Consider the following 19,122-nt stretch of genomic DNA (forward strand, 5'->3'; position numbering starts at 1 on the left):
TACCGCACAATTGCACTCATCTCACATGCTAATAAAGTAATTCTCAAAATTCTCCAAGCCAGGCTTCAGCAATACGTGAACCGTGAACTTCCAGATGTTCAAGCTGGTTTTAGAAAAGGCAGAGGAACCAGAGATCAAACTGCTAACATCCGCTGGATCATCGAAAAAGCAAGAGAGTTCCAGAATAACATCTATTTCTCCTTTATTGACTACGCCAAAGACTCTGACTGTGTGGATCACAATAAACTGTGGAAAATTCTGAAAGAGATGGGAATACCAGACCATCTGACCTGTCTCTTGAGAAACCTGTATGCAGGTCAGGAAGCAACAGTTAGAACTGGACATGGAACAACAGACTGGTTCCAAATAGGAAAAGGAGTACGTCAAGGCTGTATATTGTCACCCTGCTTATTTAACTTATATGCAGAGTACATCATGAGAAATGCTGGGCTGGAAGAAACACAAGCTGGAATCAAGATTGCTGGGAGAAATATCAATAACCTCAGATATGCAGATGACACCACCCTTATGGCAGAAAGTGAAGAAGAACTAAAGAGCCTCTTGATGAAAGTGAAAGAGGAGAGTGAAAAAGTTGGCTTGAAGCTCAACGTTCAGAAAACTAAGATCATGGCATCTGGTCCCATCACTTCATGGGAAATAGATGGGGAAACAGTGGAAACAGTGTCAGACTTTATTTTGGGGGGCTCCAAAATCACTGCAGATGGTGATTGCAGCCATGAAATTAAAAGACGCTTACTCTTTGGAAGGAGGGTTATGGCCAACCTAGATAGCATATTTAAAAGCAGAGACATTACTTTGCCAACAAAAGTCTGTCTAGTTAAGGCTATGGTTTTTCCAGTGGTCATGTATGGATGTGAGAGTTGGATGGTGAAGAAAGCTGAGCGCCACAGAATTGATGCTTTTGAACTGTGATGTTGGAGAAGACTCTTGAGAGTCCCTTGGACTGAAAGGAGATCCAATCAATCCATCCTAAAGGAGATCAATCCTGGGTGCTCATTGGAAGGACTGATGTTGAAGCTGAAACTCCAATACTTTGGCCACCTCATGCGAAGAGCTGACTCATTGGCAAAGACCCTAATGCTGGGTAGGATTGAGGGCAAGAGGAGAAGGGGACGACAGAGGATGAGATGGTTGGATGACATCGCTGACTCGATGCACATTGGTTTGGGTAGACTCCAGGAGTTGGTGATGGACAGAGAGGCCTGGGGTGCTGGAATTCATGAGGTCGCAAAGAGTCGGACACAACTGAGCGACTGAACTGAACTGAACTGAACTGAATGTATCTGGATGTTAAAGGCACCAAGTAAAGGAATCGGGCTAGAAACTGTCTCCCTATCTTCTTTTAGAATGGCTGCCCTTGGAGTAGGTGCTCATTTGACAAAATAAAATCAGAGAACATCACATCCTGTGAGTTTGGTTTGTTTCATTCTGACAAGTAAATTTCCAGTGATTCATCTAAGCAATATTTCTCCTTTTATCACAGCTCTGACAAAAGACAGTTTCTATTTAGAAATGTTTTTGATCCACTTGCTTAAGCAATGGTGTGCTCAGAAGGAATGTTATCAAAGGTGTACAATCTCAGGGTGTAGTGCATTCAGCCATCCATTAGCTTCACTACAAGTTTTCCTACTCTTGCTAGAAATTATAAAAAGGATGAATAGAAAAATGTCTAATTCAGAATCAGACCCCCATAGAGGTCTAGAGATAGAGTCCTAAATTGTTGCCAATGTCAAAAACAAAGAGTAACTCTGGGCAGGAGGATTAATTCCTTCATAATAATCTCACAAAGCTTATATGGAGCCTAAAAAGCATGATTCATTATTCTAATTTAATGGTTCTTAGTACAAAAGAATAAGTTAACAACTAAGTGGATTTAGGATTTACTAGGCCCTGAAGTCATAGCAATGGCACCCCACTCCAGTACTCTTGCCTGGAAAATCCCATGAACGGAGGAGCCTGGCGGGCTGCAGTCCATGGGGTCACTGAGTCGGACACGACTGAGCGACTCCACTTTCACTTTTCACTTTCATGCCCTGGAGAAGGAAATGGCAACCCACTCCAGTACTCTTGCCTGGAGAATCCCAGGGACGGGGGAGCCTGGTGGGCTGCCGTCTATGGGGTCGCACAGAGTCGGACACGACTGACGCGACTTAGCAGCAGCAGCAGCAGAAGTCATAGCAGGAAACAAAGAGAAAAATCCTGCCTTTTTCAAGTGTTCCAGCTCATACAAGGGAGAGTGGCAATAAACAGATAACTAAAATATCATACTTCATTTATTTTAAGGTTATATTTTTGCACATTTTCACACCTCAGAGTTTGTGTCTTACAGTTGCTGTTGGCCTAGTGTCAATCAAGATGTAGTTGTTACTGCCTGTTTATGTCCATGTTCATGTTCAAAAATTATCAAGTCAGCATTTGGGGACAAAATCCTGCATTCACCAGCAGGGCACCTTGAAAAATGGTGCAACACCAAAGTTCCTGGTGGCACAAAATATGGTAATGAGTGGAGACACACAATGTCAACGGGTCTGAGTTACGTGATCCAGAGCAGTTGAACTCTGAATATATTGATGTTTTAGGAATATTTTAAACAATGTATTTTGCTGATATCTTTCCATTTTGTTTGCACAATAGTGATTCATAATAAAATCAATGTGTAGATAAGTCTAAAACAGCTCCTTCAGTGAGTGTAAAACAATTTTGAAGTAATGAAAAAAACAATGTGTCAGTCTTATAGGTAATAATTTTTAATTTACTTAATTTCCTAGTGGTACATAATATTATAATGTTCCTTCTAATGGAAGGTTTCTTTGGTGTGAGGAAATAAAATATTTGTATATTATTTGGTAATAAGTGCTTTAACACAAGAGTTTCCCAGGTGGCTCAGTAGTAAAGAATCCACCTGCCAAGCCAGAGATTTGGGTTCAATCCCTGGGTCAGGAAAATCCTCTTAAGAAAGAAATGGAAACTCACTCTAGTATTGTTTTTTTTACAATTTATTTATTTTTTTAATTGAAGGATAATTGCTTTACAGAATTGTGTTGGTTTCTGCCAAACATCAACATGAACGTGCCATAGGTATATATATGTTCCTTTGCTCTCAAACCTCCCTCCCACCTTCCTCCCCACCCACCCCTCTAGGATGTTACAGAGCCCTGGATTGAGTTCCCTGAGCCATACAGAAACCTCTCACTGGCTATCTATTTCAGTTTCCATGTTACTCTAGAGAGGGTGGGTATATGGAGAGAGCAACATGGAAACCCACTCCAGTATTCTTGCCTGGGAAATCCTATGGACAGAGGAGCCTGGTGGGCTACAGTCCTTGAGGTCACAAAGAGCTAGATAAGACTTAGAGATTAACAACAACAACAACAGAAGGCAGGGAAGCTCTTGAGAAAGTTATATTTAAATAGGACTTGAAGAAAGACTGGGCTCTGCAGAGAGCTGAGAAGAGCATTCCAAGTAGAGTGGACAACCAGTGCAAAGGCCATTGGCAGGAGTACGCCCAGCTTATTTGAGAAATAGCAAAGAGGCCAAGTGGCTGAAATGGAAAGAGAAAGGGATAAAGTGGTAGATGAAGTTGCAAGTTAAGGGGAACCAGCTCACACAGGACCCTGTAGGACATTAGAAAGATGTATTTTGAGATTATAAGGATTTTCACATTTAAGTTAGATGGGAATCCATCAGAGGATTTAAAGGATCACTGAAGTTGCTAGATGAAGAAAAAGACTGAAGGGAGACAAAGAATCAGGGAGAATGGTTGGTGGATATCACCATGAAGCAGATGGAAAATTATGGTGGCTTGGACCAGGCAATGATGTGGAGATCATGAGAAGTGATAGAATTCTTGATTCATTCTAAAGTTGAACTCAAAAAGTTTTGCTGATAATTTGAATAAAGTACGTGAGCAAACAAAGATTCAGGGTGACTCCAAGTTTTGCTGTCTTAACACCTGCAAAGATGAGGCTGGCATTAGCTAAGATGAGAAGAAGACATCTAGAAGAACAGATTTGGTGGGGCTAGCAGAAGTTCATCTTTAAACATGTTATGTTTCAGATGTCTATTAGTCATCCAAAGGAAGATGTCATGGAGACAATCAGATATGTGAAACTGGAGTTCTAACCACCAGTCCTTTCCCAAAATTTCCTCAATCATCTATTCATTAGCTGCAGCATGCCTTCTTGTAGTTTCTTTTGCAACAGTAATTTTCCACTGAATACCATGTTCATATGAACAATAGTCCCTGGATTCTTACATGTTCAAACTATCTGATAATATCACATCCTGGATATCTTATAGTGAGATCTATTAATTGCAGGTTAAAATGTAGTATTAAACTACTATGGAAGGCTTGGTAAAATATTTTAAGATTGAACATTTACAAACTCTAAGAGCCAACGATTCACAACACTTATAACCAAGAGAAAATCTTGACAAGTGTATAGGAAGACAAGCATAGAAATATTCATAATATTTAGAGTAGCAAAACCTGGAAACAATACAAAAGCATTCCAACAGGGGAACAGACAAGTCACAGTTTATTCCCAAAGCAGAATATTATATAGCAGAAAAAATGAACTGTCTACAGCAAAATCCAACAATATGAACCAATCAGCAACGTACCATATTTCATCTATTCTAACATGGGCCATTTTTCTCATGACATCTCAGAAATCTTAGCTTACTTGGCAGATCTTTTTTTTTTTTTTATTAGTGGTTGTGCCTGCTATACAGTGAAGGAAAGTTACATGGCTCAAAATAGCCTGGAGTTAAAACTCCCCTCCAGGTCCTCTCCACCATTCTATGCAAAACAAAGAACTCTCTCACCAGAAGGAAAAACAAAAAGGACATTAAGGTTGATTATGCCCAGCTCCCAGCTGGTCCAGCCTCTGGCCGATCTCCAGAATTCCTTGCCCCAGCCGTTTAAGAGATAACTACTCTGAACAACCTTGGAGAAGAACAGGCCCCCTTAAGACAGTAGTTTTCCACATATATGCCTATATATACTTACTCTTTTCTTGGGTAAGTGCAGCAGCTCACTAATCTGACTGCTGCCCCTTCTCGCCTCATTAAAGGTGATCTGTTCCTGTAAAGTGACGGTCTCATTCTTTTTCTGAACCTCATCTTTTGTAACTCCCTTACCCTGCATAAAGATATTGTCCCTTAGCTCCAGATTCACTCTTCTAGAATCAGTCTTGTTATATAGACACTGAGAGACTGCAAAACACACTGTGCTTTCCTAGAGATCTCCACTAAAAGTTTTGCCAACAGAGGGGAGTAGACAAGCATTCAGTGCTAGAGGAGGAAGAATGGACTCCTCCTGTTGGCTTCCTGTTTCCTGTCCCTGCGACCTCACCCCCAGCAATCTTCCTTCACAGCAGCAGTGACAATTCATTCCCATGGCAGTAGCTGAATCTGTCTTGTAGTTTTCCCATCACTTGAAGAACCAGTTTGATAACAGCTCCTCAGCAGAAGCAGCCACCTCCTTCTCAGAGGCCTGGAATACCCTTCCATGGGCTCAGAGATGCCTGCATCACCCAAGCAGCACTTGCTTCCTCCTCAGAGGTTTCAGGCCCAGAAGATCCCTTCTCTAAGTTTGGCCCTTAGTTTCTTTTGTTTTCTTAGTCATAAGGGATGGTAGCACCCTCCTACAGTTTCCACCTCCATGATACCTTGAAATTCTAACTTTACCCTTTCAGTGGAAAACAACTTTATACCTGATACCAGTGGTTTAGATCAAATCTCTGTCATCAAATATCTGCTGTGTTTTCTGTCTGACTAATGCAAGTTAGGTATATAGTTACAGTTAGCTATAAAGACTAACTGTGGACGTGCATGCATGCTTGGTCGCCAAGTTGTGTCTGACTATTTGCAGACCCTATGGGCTGTAGCCTGCCAGGGAAAATCCTCATCTATGGGGTTTTCCAGGCAAGAACACTGAAGTGAGTTGCCATTTCCTCCTCCAGGGGATCTTCCCAACCCAGGGATCAAAACCGCATCTACGGTGTCTCCTGCATTGGCAGGTGGGTCCTTTACCAATGAGCGACCAGGGAAGTCCACAGAGACCAACAATACCCCTTAGAATTCTTGGGTATTATATTTGAAGTCTCAGAAGATCATATACAGCAAAATACCTCTTGCACAAAGTTAAAAGCAAATAAAACTATATGTTTTAGGAATACACACTCTCACACACACACAAACATACACACATGATTTAAGATAGTTTTTACCTCTGGTCTAGGGAGACACAGATATCTCACCTATATATGTATGCTTACCTACATGTGTAAGATAATGTGTCAAACTTTGATGGGACTATAAAGAAACTCTGATTAATCACATTCCCTAAAGATGACCTCAAAATAAAGTTATTTCCCTTTTTACTTAAAGTAAGTCTTGGTGGAGTTAGGATTCTTTTTTTTTTTTTTATCATTCTTTTCAATTGGAGGATAATTGCTTTACAATGTTGTGTTGTAAATGTTGTGTTTACAACGTTGTGTTTCTGCTATACAGCAATGCAAATCAGCCGCAACTATATATAAATCCCCTCCTTCTTGAGCCTCCCTTGAACCCTCCCCCATCTCACCCCTCTAGGTCATCACAGAGTGCCTGGCTGGGTTCCCTGTATTATGCAGCAGCTTTCCAAAGAGGCGAGTGAAAAAGCTGGCCTAAAACTCACCATTCAAAAAACTAAGATCATGGCATCCAGTCCTGTCACTTCATGATAAAAAGAAGGGGTAAAGGAGGAAACAGTGACAGATTTTATTTTCTTGGGCTCCAAAATCACTGCAGATGGTGACTGCAGCCTTGAAATTAAAAGATGCTTGCTCCTTGAAAGAAAAGCCATGACCAACCTAGACAGTATACTAAAAAGCAGAGACATCACACTACTGACAAAAGTCCGTATTAGTCAAAGCTTTGGCTTTTCCAGTAGTCATGTACAGATGTGAGAGTTGGACCATAAAGAAGGTTGAGCACAGAAGAATTGTTGCTTTTGAACTGTGGCACTGGACAAGATTCTTGACAGTCCCTTGGGCAGCAAGGAGATCAAACCATCAATCCTAAAGAAAAGCAACCCTAAATATTCATTGAAAGGACTGATGCTGAAACTGAAGCTCCAATATATTGGCCATTTGATGTTAAGAACTGATTCATTGGAAAAGACCCTGAGGCAGGGAAAAATTGAAGGCAAAAGGACAAGGGGTCAGCAGAGAATGAGATGGTTAGATGGCATCACTAACTCAATGGACATGAATTTGAGCAAAGTCAGGCTTATATTGAAGGACAGGAAAGCCTGACATGCTGCAGTCCCTGGGGTTGGCAAAGAGTTGGATCAACTTAGTGACTGAACAACAACAGTGTGTATATGTCAATGCTACTTTCTCAATCTGTCCCACCCTCTTCTTCCCACGCTGTGTTCACAAGTCCTTTCTCTACATTTGCATCTCTATTCCTGCCCTGAAAATAGGTTCATCGGTACCATTTTTCTAGATTCCATATATACGCATTAACATATGACATTTATTTTTCTTTCTGACTTTTTTTTTTGAGTTTTAAATAGCATAAATGTTAGATCTTTTGATATTGTCCTGTAGCCCCTTAAAGTTATGCTTATTTTTAAAAATCTTGTTTTTCTCTTTTTTATTCATATTAGATAATTTCTTTTTTTTTTTAATTTTTTTATTTTTTTTTATTTTAGTTGGGGGCTAATTACTTTACAATATTGTAATAGTTTTTGCCATACATTGACATGAATCAGCCATGGGTTTACATGTGTTTCCCTTCCTGGACCCCCCACCCACCTCCCTCCCCATCCCATCCCTCTGGGTCATCCCATTGCCCCGGCCCTGAGCCCTTGTCTCATGCATCGAACATGGAATGGTGTTCTGTTTCACATATGATAATATACATGTTTCAATGCTATTCTCCCAGAACGTCCCACCCTCACCTTCTCCCTCAGAGTCCATAAAATTGTTCTATGCATCTGTGTCTCTTATTCTGTCTCGCATATAGGGTTATCGTTACCATCTTTCAAATTCCATATATATGCATTAGTATACTGTATTGTTGTTTTTCTTTCTGGCTTACTTCACTCTGTATAATGGGCTCCAGTTTCATCCATCTCAGTAGAACCGATTCAAATGTATTTTTTTCTGACTTACTTCACTCTGTATATCAGGCTCTAGGTTTACCCACCTCAGTTTAACTGACTGAGTTAGAATTCTCGACTCACTTTCTTTTTTTGAACATAGTGCAGATGTTTCTTCACTGCTTTTGGTACTGAATGTTTCTGTAACAGAAGTATAATGCCATTCTGCTTTTATTTCCTTTAAAAATGAGTTCATCCTATTGTCTGGCTTCTCAAAAGGCAAGAATCCTTTCCACATCTTTAAAGGATTACAAAAGTGCTTTGTTCTGTATCTTTAGACAACAATTTCAGAAAAGTGTGACTTAATGTTGATGATTCTGGGTCAACTCTCTGTTGCTTAGTGTGCCCTGAACTTTAAATATATGTTAAAATATTCATTCTGTTGTTTTCTTTTGGGTTTCTTCTTTGGAGTTCCAATTAAGCATATAGACGCTGCCTTGCGTCTCTTCTTCACTTCTATAGCTGTGATTTGTTGCTAATTTTCTCTCTTTATTTCTGTTTTGTTTGTTTTTCCCATTTCTAACCTCTGTGTCCTTCACTGTTGTCAAAGCTCCCTTGTGCCCTTTCTAATATTTTTATTTCTCTTTTTGTCAGCTTTCTTTCTGAGTTCTGATATCACCATCTGTAGTCTGTTCCCTTTTTCCTTGGTTTTATCTATCTTGGCTTTCATATTTAGTATTCATTTTTTTCAATTAATGATACATTGTTTAGTTATGATTCTTGTCTACAGCAATTTTCCCTGAGAACTTTTCTTTGTCTATAGAAATATCTTGCTATTTTTTCTCAAATATTTTCTTAGAGGATATTTGAATTACTACCATGAGAGCCTACATGCTAAGTAGCTTCAGTCACGTCCAACTCTTTACAACTCCATGGACTGTAGCCCACCAGGCTTTTCTGTCCATGGGATTTTCCAGGCAAGAATACTGGAGTAGGTAGTCATGCCTTCCTCCAGGGGATCTTCCCAAACCAGGGATCAAACCAGTGTCTCTTAAGTCTCCTGCAATGGCAGGTGAGTTCACCACTAGCGCTGCCTGAGAAGCCCCTGAATTATTACTACACAGTTCCTTTAAGCTTTGTTGTTGTTTTGCTGTATCGTCCTGAACCAGCTTTTGTAAGAGGTTAGAGGTGGAGGGATAAAGAGGAGGAGCAAGGGTCAGAGTAGCTTTCCTGGCTTAGCAGCTTAGTGCTCCACCTCTTGTGTGTATGGTGAGGAATGTCTCCTTGCAACAATGACACTTCTGTAGCCACATCTTGCCTGCCTCTCTACTTATCCTGGTTCGAGGTAGCTGTTCCCTCACCAATTACTGCACACACTTTCTATCTGCTTTGTTACACTTTCTGATGCCAACTTGGGATCCCTCAGGCACTTTAGTAGCGTTAGTAGAGTTAGTCGCTCAGTCGTGTCCAACTCTGCGACCTCATGAGCTGTAGCCCACCAGGCTCCTCTGTCCATGGGATTTCCCAGGCAAGAATACTGGAGTAGGTTGCCATTTCCTTCTCCAGAGGATCTTCCTGACCCAGGGATCAAACCCTGGTCTCCCTCATGGGAGGCAGATTCTTTACCATCTGAGCCACGGGGGAAGTGCTTTACACACCTTTATTTCTCACCCCTCCCCAGCATTTCCAATCTTTCTGATCTAATCCCTACCTGCAGCAGTTTCTTAGTGCACTGGAAGGAGCATTCCCCTCTGAGAGAAAAATTCACTGCATCTTTCTGAGGTTCCCCTTCAAAACTCTCCCTAAAGTTCCCCACCTGGCTTCCAGTGAGGCTGTACTGGTCTCAGCTGTACTTAGCAGCTCTTACATGTGAATGGGGTGAACAGGTTTTCTCTGTCTCCTAGTTTCACTGTAAACAAATTTTGCGACTTTTCAAGAAATTCTCTGTGTGGTTTCCAAGAGAAACTGAAGCAAGATTCAGAATTAAACTGGCACCACATACCTACCACAAACTCTACAGCCGTATTTAAAAGGGAAAAAAACAAAAACAAACCTACCATTATATTCTCTTCAAACTGTTTTTGATCTTTCAAAGAAAGATGTGAAAAACAAGTTTGGCCTGAGGTTTGAGGCAGAAGACAGACATCAGGACTGACTTGTGTTCATCTTGGCAACTTGTTGTGTTATTTTTTTTTTGAGGGTTTGGGAGCAGAGGGGCGTGGCAGGTATTGAGTGGGCGTAGCTAAATGGAATTTGGGGGTGGATGGGCAAATGGCTTCACAGGACCAAATCTGGTATACCATTAGCATGATTTATCGGTTATTTTCTTCAAGTAAATATGGCGAGAGAAATCAACGGAGCAGAGAAAGGGAGAACACAGGGGGACTTTGCCATTGAGCTTGTGAAAAAGAATAGAAGAAGAAAAGTGCCAGAGGAGACTGGGTTCTGAGCCTTAATGCAGTCAGAAAAAAAAAAAAAATCTCTCTCAGAAAAAAACAGTTGTATAAAACTTTGTTCAGAAATACAGTTTCAGAGCTGTGCATTCTTTAGGAAAATTTTGTCTTAATTTTGGAAGCCAAAGGAAGTAAAATTGCAATTGATAAGACATTTTAATGTAAAGAGGTATCATGCTATTCATTTAAATCTACTAAACAAAGTAGCTCTTGCATTTACTAGTATGTTTTTTGGGTTTTTTTTAACCAAATGTTGGGAAAGGGTTAAGCACCTGGATTGTTAACCTCATCACACCTTAGGGTTGTCCAGGGTGAAATCATTGCATTAATTATGTACTGAGCATATATCATATGCTTAGTTCAATCACCATCCATCTAGTGACTACAGTCAGAATTGCAAGCCTTGTATCTTGAGGAAAGTACCAACTAGTCTCTTTAGCAACAGAAACGTTGAAAAATCTGGAAAACTCATAAGGTCCAAAGGCCTATAATCCTGTCAGAGGGCAAAGGATATTATTTTGTTAAGAGGCTCTTTCCAGAATCTCCTGGATCACAGTTAGCTGGTTGTCTACTCACTTTCTGCCTCTAAGTCTGGCCCCTAATAATGCTGACATCCCTGGCCAGATGCACTGTTACCACATTCCAGGGGCCACTGCAATGGGTGTCAGTGTGACAGACAGCAGGAAAGTTTAGCTGAAATGGATCTCCCAGTCGCAGGATTCTGTTCTGCTTTGTAAAGGCTGTAATGCTTGACTTTACTGTAGGGATTAAGTGATGTAACATCAACAACCCTCTGATAATCCAATAATGATTCAACAACTGCTCTTAAGATCCTTTGATTTAGTGAAATGTAATGGGGGAGTTTGTAGATTCCTGTGTGCCAACTGCATTAATTGCTATACTTAGACTGCAGCTGTCGAGCCTTTAATCCTTCTTTACTGCAATGATACTTAATTGAATTAGATTAAATTACCCTGAATATTCTAGTCACTGTTCATTTGTTTGTACCATATTAATTAAAAACTTTTTTTTTATTTTGAAAGCAACCAAACTTTGAGCTACTGACCAGATTGTTTTGTGTTTTCTTATATAAATATAAAATACAGGACATAAAATAACACACTGGCGAGGCAAAGAGGACAGTTTCTAAATAATGCTTTTTTTTTCCAGGGAAACGTCTCACTCTAACAGTAAGTCATACATTTATGTATGCTGTTTTCAATTGCATCTATGATCATTGAAAATTAAACAACATATATCTCTCTTTCCTTATTAGATGAAAACTACAACAACACATTGTGAGTTGCAAAACAGAGGGACAGAAAAACAGAAATAAAGACTGAAACGAAGTGCTGACAAGAAGGCAGAAACCTGAGAGAACACGAGGAACTGAATTTCTCGTGCTTAGGTAAGGGCTGAGGCTAAGACAGTGATTCCATAGAGCACAGCACTATGGCAGGGCTTCTGGGTGCTATTCAGCCTTTGGGACACAGGCTTTCCTTTCCTGTCCCTCATTGGTCCAGTCCCTAGAGAAAGGTCCACAAGATCATCTGCATGGCCACTCTATGCCCTCTTCTGAAGAACACAGCTCCAGAGCTCTTTCTTTTTCCACCGAGTTATTACAGCCTGAGCCAAGTTTGGGGAGTGAAACCAGCCCTGCTCCTCTTGGCACCATCAACTGACCAGAGACTGTGCCTAAACCAGAATCACCCACGGGGCATGAGGGAGGGCAAAAACCTCCACTGGGCTTTGGCCAAACTCCACTCCATTGAGCACTTCATGTGGAATAAGACAGACTGCCCCAATCAGATCCTCTTTCTCCCACAGAGGGAATTCCCGGAGTGAGCAGAGATGTGGATAGAGCCCAAAGCTCTGGAGATACTGGTCTTTCTCCATGGTGCCTGCTCCCCAGCCAAGTGCTAAAGTGTCTGTGTTTGTGACCAGGAGTGATGGCATAGTCAAGAAGGAGGTGACAACACAGCCCAGCATCTCCACCCTTATCACAAAGGTAACCTGAGCACCTCTCTCTCTTGTGATCTTTAAAACCCCACGGGGTACACTAGCAATTAGCCTGCTGTCTCAGGTCCTCTGTCGGTTTCCCATTTCCCTGCCTGACTGGGAAGTATGAGAAAGCAGAAAGGGACAAGCTGACAAGGGCTCTGTATTTAACCTGCTGCTTACAGGTGACAGCCATCATCAAGTGTTCTCTGGCCTTCAGATTCCTAGCTCAAAAGTGGGAATAATCTACATATGACCAGGGCTATCAGCTTCCCTTTAAATCATTTAAAATGGACAGATTTGTAAGCTCTAAACTCATGGATGGATATTGCTCTTTCAATCCTTCCCTAAAACACAAGTGTCTCTCACACTGTCATGTATTTATTTTTATCCCCTGTCCTGTGTTATAATCCTGTGTTTGAGATCACCAGGTAAGTTTACCACATGCTTGTTGCATATGTAATTGTGTTCCAACCACGATCCACAGAGGTTATTAGAGAGGCACCACATCCAAAGAAAGTCCAACAGAAACACCAACCTTCACTCATTTTCTTGAAGCAGGGAAAGCTGAAAAGTGACTTGCCAAAATTCCCTTCCACCCATATGATTTCACATCCCACACCTCCCAGGGCCTATCACCTGCCTTCCCACCTTTAATCCCCCATGACCCTTCCTAATCATCCTTTTGCTCACCCTTCCCAACCTCTACCCCAGGCTCATCATCACCATCACATGCCTCCACATTTTCATAGTGCCAGCTCCTCACACTCAAGGGCCTCTGAGAAAGTTTGTTCCACGTTCTCTTTCAGTACTATTTCATAGGAATGGGGTGTGTATCCCTCAGCCCATTATCCTGATTCTGGTTCACAAAAGGACCAATCAGTGAGTCCTTCGGAGGAGGTGGAGGGGACGGAAATGAGCAGTGGCAAAAACAGAGCCTAATTTATCTGGCAGAGAGAAAACCTGGAAACACTCACCTGCATTGTCATTTTAATCCTATCCCATGTAGAATAACTGGATAAGAAATAGGCAAGTTGTTACATTTCCAATGGGTTTCAGGCTCTAGTAATGGCATGATAAAATTGGGCTACCTGTCCCTGTCCTTGAATGCTTTGAGTATCAGCGATCTGTGTCTTGCCTTATATGTGGTCAGAAGGTGCTCTAATGGCTTGAGGGAGTGATAAGAATGAGATGCTTTCATGGGTCCAATCTGGAAAGTGTTTTCTGGGAAACAGGAGTGCTGAGATCACAGTGATTTCTGGGAATCTTTAGGGAGTTGTCTGTGACAATTAAGTTTTCAATGGAGTAAAGAGAGTCTGCCTTGTGTTTGCCAGCAGAGAGGAGAAACTAATTTGGTTGAAATAAAAATCTAAAAAAGTTTGGCATATGTCCCTCTGTAATTTGATGGGTGGGAAAATGCAAATTTTTTTGGATGAGAAGCTGCTGAACCATCATTTTTTTTTTGTTCTATTTGAATAAATTTTGAAGTTTCTTCATAGTTGGTACCCAATAGAACTATTTAGAATTAAAAAAGAAAGTGCTAAAGGAACAAAGGCTGCACGCTAAGGACCCAGTAGCAACCTTCTGGTAGCATCTTTCAACTCAACCAATTTTGTCATAAATGTGTTCAAGTAAATTCAGCTAGAATTTATGATGGACTCACCGTATACCCAGCACTGTGGGGGTTGCTGAAATAATTTCTTCTTTATAAACTGGGGACAATGATACCTCTCAACAAAAAAGTGATTGAGAGGCTTAAAAGGATAATGGTAAAAATGATAAGAACAGTACGTTATACAGAGCAGGAGCTCAATAAATATTTGGGAATGAATGAATGAATGAATTATAGGAGTGAAGTGAAGTGAAGTCATTCAGTCGTGTCCGACTCTTTGTGACCCCATGGACTGTAGCCTACCAGGCTCCTCCATCCATGGAATTTTCTAGGCAAGAGTACTGGAGTGGGTTGCCATTTCCTTCTCCAGGGGATCTTCCCGACCCGAGGATTGAACCCAGGTCTCCTGCATTGCAGGCAGACGCTTTACCGTCTGAGCCACGGAATTATAGGAGTGGATTAGCCTTATTGCTCTCTAAGCTATACAGTGTTTTGATTCTCTTAAAAAAAATCTGGGCCCAATGAGTCACGAGTCATGAGTTCTGAACTGATATCAGCTTAGAAAAGTCAGCTCTGAACTCAGGTTGTCTGACCTGAATCCAGGATCCAACGTGTCTCAGCTCTATACTTGGGTGAAGTTACTTTACTCCTTCACCCTTTGCTTTCCTCACCTATAAATAAGAATAGCAGCAAAGCCTACCTGGTAAGATTATTGTTAAAAGCATCTGAAAGGTCTACCCTGATGAAAACTCCCCTGTCCATTGGGAGCACTCACCATCCCGCCAAGTCATGTTCTCTTCGTTTCTCTCTCGGGTTCAGGTGCCTCTCTCTCAATCATCAGACTTGAGCACCATGTTCACAGTCTGTCGGGAACCTCTTCTGCCATAATATTTTCTGGCACACAGAGCTCAGAGCCAGTAGCCTGGCCTCACAGGCCCTTGGTCACTCACACTGGTAACTTTCACCTCTGCTCCACGTCAGCAATCCATTCTGATGGTCGAACCATTGACAGTTTTATTCCCAGCTCTTTCCCTCTGAAACTTTGAATTCCAGTCATCCCTTGTGGTCTCCCACACTTTACCCTCCCAAATGTCCAACACCCTCCTCCTACTTCACGTACCATTCAACCTCCAACTGGTCTCAGTTATCTTTTCTCCTCGTTTATTCCTAGTCCAGTATTCATTTACTCAGTCTCATGCATTGAGTCCTCACTACATGTCAGACACTGTTCCAACACTGGGTTTACAGAGATGAACACCACGCAAGAGGCCCCTGTATTAGAGCAGTTTACATGAATAACAAAGAGAGAAAACAAATACAGAAATATCAAGACTTTTTCAGGTGACAGTTTATACTGTGCATACAGTAAAACTCATGCTATGCATATAGTAAAGCTCAGAATGGAGTTTTAACTGAGATTTGGGGAAAGAGTAGTCTAGGAAGTGAAAGAGCTATGAAGTAGAAAAGCTTGATGTGTCCTAAAAACAGAAATAAGGCAAGACAATGGAGTATCGTGAATGCAGAACAGGATGAGAGATGAGCATGATTCTGCCTATAGCACCTGGGGATTCATCCTTGAGTAGTCTCTCAGCCTAATTTTCAACACTGAATTCACAAGTCCTGCCAAATTCACCCACATCCGCAATAGTTCTCAAATACATCTTTTCTACCCCAGCCCTCTCATCACTGTCCCATTTGAAGCCTTCAGCCCTCATCATCTCTAATCTAAACTCTTGTAAGAATCTCCTAAATTGCTTCTTGCTATTGGTCTTACTTCTCAAATCCAATCTAATAGTCAACTAATGTACCTGAAATGAAAATCTGATCCTGTCACTTTCCATCATCTACAGGATATAAAGTAACCTTCTCACAATAGGAAGCTCTTCATAACCTGGTAGTAAACTATAATGGTTAAAATTATGGGTTTTAGAAACAAATGGACCAGAATTTCAGCTCTTCTTACTTGTGAGGACTTAGACAAATCACTCAACCACTCTGTGGCCCGATTTCTTTTTCTGATGAACAGGCACATAACATTCGGTTGACCAAAAATTTCTTTTGGGTTTTCCCAAACACCTTATGGAAAAAACTTGAACACTTTTTGGCCAACCCAATACTAGCGCCGTAGTGAACAGACTCTAAGACTGAACCTGTCAGTTCCCATCTCCCGGCACTCCCCCCCGTGTAATCCACTCCTTTGGATGTAGGTGAGATGGCAGTGATTCTAACCAATAGAGACTTTTAAAGGGACAAGATGCCACTTCGTTTATTACATTGGATCACAACATCAGCCTTTCTGGGAGATTCTATCTCTTGCTCACTTTGAAGAGGGAAGCTGCTAGGTTGGGAAGATCCATACAACTTTACCTTATCTTGTACTCTACCTGCCTGTACTTTAGAGATGTTTTTCAGTTCTGCAAACACACCATGCCATCATGCTGTTCCTTCTGCCTGAAATGTCCTTTCCTGACTGACATATTCTTCAAAATAGCATCTTTCCTGGGTTAGGTTCCCTTTCTTTCCATAGCAGAATGTTTAGTTCACCCCTAACACTGACCACAGTTTTTCACCACCTCCCTGGAGAGGTGGTGAGCACCTTGAAGTGAATGGTCACATTCTGGGCACTTGACAAATGTCAGACTGACATCCTTCCTTATTACATATCCAGTTTAACTGTGTTTATTTAAATTTAAACCATCCCCTTTAAGTATCTTCTTTTGAAACGCCCCTGCCCAAGCATAGGGCGAGAGCTTTTTATTCACATGAAGAGTATTAATTTCCCATTTTTTCCTGTTGCTTTCTACATTAGACTGAGTTTCAATTCTCTTTTCATTCTTTCTGTTGTAAATTCTCAACAGTGTGGTCATCTTCCCTAACTCTCTCCTTATTTGTGAACATGTGAATCACAGTTTTTTCTAGAAACAAAGGCAGGTTCTGAGCTCTCTGTGACTTCTTGTTCTTGAAGTTGAGGATGCTGTTTCAGTCAGCTGCTCGTCTCTGGGGCCCCAGCACCTGTGTGTCTTGTATCTCCTTCCTCCAACATCTCAGGCTCAAGGTCAACTTGTTGAGGAGAAAGTTAATTTGATTTCTGCATTTTCTCTAATTGAGATACATAATTTGAAATTCTAATTCTAAACTTCAGTGTGCTCCTTCCATAATGACCCTTGATAATTATGAGCAGAATCTCATAAAAAAGATTTAGCTTATATTGTGCTCAGTCTCCCTGAGTCTCAATTTTTGCACCTCAAAGTTAGCATAATAGTAATTTGCTAATCCTTGTGTAAAACACAATGTTCTCAGGAGCTTGAAAAACAAGACTTGCAAATGAACTTTACAGGCTTGTTAATGTGTTTGCAACAGATTCTCAAGTAGAAGTCAAGACAGCTATTTTGACTTTTTGCTGCATTTCATTTTGGTGTTGGATGTGACAGTATTTTCCTCCTTAAGATGCATTCACATCAGCTGTGCATTTGAAACAGTGTTCTCTGTAGACCTGCCACGGCCAGTGATCAGGGAAAAGAGAAAGTATCTCTCATTTAGAAAACTGCTCTCCAAATATGATAAATGACACTCAGGTATCAGTGAAGAGCTGAGATGTGTCTAAAAGCACCTACATCATGCTCTGGGAGCTTAATAACGGTAGAATATTATCTTTAATAATATTAATGAAAATAACTTTAAATAGCATTCTCCAATTTTCCAAGCATTTTCACATTATTGCATTAGATCTTTGCATAAGTCCTGAGCTTAGGCATACAGTGAAATTCCTATTTTAAGATGTGGACTCAAAGAGAGGACTTCTTCACGTTCTCACAGTCAGAGTAAGTAGCCTAGTTGAAGAGATTGCCCAGTGTTCTCCATCCTGAAGCCACTTCTATTTTTCATACTATTTTTTTCACTATCTCCTTTAGTCACTAATAAAACTCGTTTCGTGTTATGTTTGATTTTGTTGTACAGAGACACCTCAGCAGTGATCTGTCACTGGAGGTTTTATCCAGTTTTCCACTGGCCATTGTTGACTTGTGCTGAGGAGCCACCCTCAGCTTCTGGAGACTTCTCTCTGGGCCCTGCCTGAGGTCCTACACTTCAGAGTAAGCATGTTGACTCTTTTTCATTCCAGTCTCTCTTACCTGCCTTTCTGCCTTATCTCTTCTGACTTCTTCCAGCATAAGACTGTTTTCAGCTCTTAAGAGCAGAAATTTTTCTTTGAGTTGGCTCTTCCAAGGTTTCAAAAAGACAGCAGAGACAATTAGCAAGTCTACTTGGTTAGCAGATCCAAGCCTTGTTCTCCAATATCTACTTTACAAATAATACATTACATTAATATTGTCATCTCTTTATATTTTTAGATTCCAGCTGCCCAGCTCCTATGTCTAACTTGCAATTGGTTCTGAACTCCAATGAGGAAAAGAATGTTATCTACTGTTTTCCCATACATAAAACATGAACAAGACCAGTATCTTCTTTTGAATTTTTTCATGATTATTTTGTTTGTTTGCTATGCCCTCTTATTAGTTTTCCATTGATGCTGTAACAAACTACCTCAATTTTAAAAGCTTAAAATAACAAAGATTTTGTGATCTACCTAAGAATTTTTGTCTACTATGAGGTCATACATATTTTCCCATATGCTTTCTTCTAGAGTTGGACCATAAACAAAGCTGAGAGTCAAAGAATTGATGCTTTTGAACTGTGGTGTTGGAGAAGACTCTTGAGAGTCCCTTGGACAGCAAGGAGATCCAACCAGTCAATCCTAAAGGAAATCAGTCCTGAATATTCATTGGAAGGACTGATGCTGAAGCTGAAATTCCAACACTTTGGCCACCTGATTCGAAGAACTGACTCACTGAGAAAAACCCTGATGCTGGGAAAGATTGAAGACAGGAGGAGAAAGGGACAACAGAGGATGAGATGGTTGGATGGCATCGCTGACTCAATGGACATGA

General features: G+C 40.9%; 2 long non-coding RNA genes across 2 annotated transcripts in view; both read right to left on the reverse strand.

Annotated features, from left to right (window-relative positions):
• LOC145546030 (uncharacterized) overlaps nt 1–19,122 on the reverse strand; it is a 1,126,586-nt gene that overhangs the window by 958,959 nt on the left and 148,505 nt on the right. The window lies entirely within an intron of this gene.
• LOC145544393 (uncharacterized) lies at nt 4,717–12,434 on the reverse strand. The gene is made up of 3 exons (XR_014081396.1): nt 10,171–12,434; nt 9,825–10,078; nt 4,717–5,164 (listed from the first exon to the last, which is right to left on the reverse strand). It is a non-coding gene; the product is annotated as an uncharacterized LOC145544393 (long non-coding RNA).

The sequence above is a fragment of the Giraffa tippelskirchi genome, chromosome 4 (genome assembly GCF_054371585.1).
Source record: "Giraffa tippelskirchi isolate mGirTip1 chromosome 4, T2T-mGirTip1v1.2.pri, whole genome shotgun sequence".
NCBI classification, from domain to species: Eukaryota; Metazoa; Chordata; class Mammalia; order Artiodactyla; family Giraffidae; genus Giraffa; species Giraffa tippelskirchi.